Below are 1,342 nucleotides of genomic sequence, written 5' to 3' on the forward strand. Positions count from 1 at the left end.
TGATCAATTCCCATGAATCCCCTATGACCCCATGACACCCTAATGCTTTTTATCAATTGTTTACATCCCTTTTAATTCATCTTGCTTGTTCACTTTCATTGCTATTTAGTTTAGTAATCTTCTACATCAAACCCCAATTGTGACACCCCTAAGACACTACTAGTTGCAATAGAAATCTCATCTCAATTCCCGTCCCTTGGGATCCGACCTTTACTTGCCTCTTTACTAATTGTAGAGTTGTTTGTGAAGTTATAAATTGTGTTTTGGTCTAGGTGCTCCTAACGACAAGTAACCGAAAGATTTAGTCCCGACCAAAAAATGGCGCCGTTGCCGGGGACGGTGTTAACTTGATTTAGATTTTCTTATATTGTTATTAGTTGTGTCTTTCTTTGCCTTGGGGAAGTAAAACTCCTCAAGGTTTGTTCTAATTTTTTTCAAGTTGTTTGATATTTTGCATGTCTAGAAGGTCACAAGGTGACTTGTTACCCTTTGATCGCGAAATTGAAAGAACTTTGACAACCAATAGAAGACTTGCTAGGAGAACTTTGAGAGGTATTGGTGAGGTTGTAGATATTCAACCAAATACTATTGAGTTCATCAACCCTTTTGCAAGAGAAGGTGAGGAGAACCAAACACAAAATCCAACACAAAATCAACCCACAATGCCTAAGTTTTCATCACATTCCGTGCCCACCGAGGAGAACCTACCCAATGGTACTCCCACACCACAACATCTAACCGGAAATTTTATTGCCAAATCAGCATTTATCCAATTAGTCGAAAGAAGCCAATTTGGGGGGATGCCTAGTGAAGACCCTCATTATCATATGGAGACTTTTTATGACTATTGTGATGCGATTTCTCAAACCGGTGTAACTCAAGACCAAATTCGATGGGTCTTATTTCCTTTTTCTCTAATTGGCACCGCGAAACAATGGTTGAAAGGCCTTGATAAGGCTACTCTCGGAATTGATTCTTGGAACAAGTTGGCTCTAGCTTTCTACAAAAAGTTCTATCCACCGGAAAAGACTAACATGCTAAGAGCTCAAATCACGGGCTTTAAGCAAAGGGATGAAGAATCTTTGTATGAAGCTTGGGAGCAGTTTAAGGAAATTTGTCGCTCATGTCCTCACCATGGACTTAGCGAGTGGTTCTTGGTACAACAATTTTGGAACGGTCTTTATGAAGATTCAAGGAACATTCTCAACATGGGATCAAATGGAATGTTCACCGAAGTTGATGACAATCAAACTTGGAACAAAATTGAGGAAATGGCGGTCCATAACTCACAATATAGTAGACCTCGCAAGGCTACTAGAGGAGGAAAGCATGAAGTGGACTC

The 1,342-nt window shown here is 40.0% G+C and overlaps 1 non-coding gene across 1 annotated transcript; it reads right to left on the bottom strand.

The window, feature by feature from the left end:
- Window positions 1-1,034: 1,034 nt before the first annotated feature.
- On the bottom strand, window positions 1,035-1,141 carry LOC141624584 (small nucleolar RNA R71). The gene has a single exon (XR_012534389.1). It is a non-coding gene; the product is annotated as a small nucleolar RNA R71 (small nucleolar RNA).
- Window positions 1,142-1,342: the final 201 nt, after the last annotated feature.

This window comes from Silene latifolia, chromosome X (genome assembly GCF_048544455.1).
Source record: "Silene latifolia isolate original U9 population chromosome X, ASM4854445v1, whole genome shotgun sequence".
Taxonomy (NCBI): Eukaryota; Viridiplantae; Streptophyta; class Magnoliopsida; order Caryophyllales; family Caryophyllaceae; genus Silene; species Silene latifolia.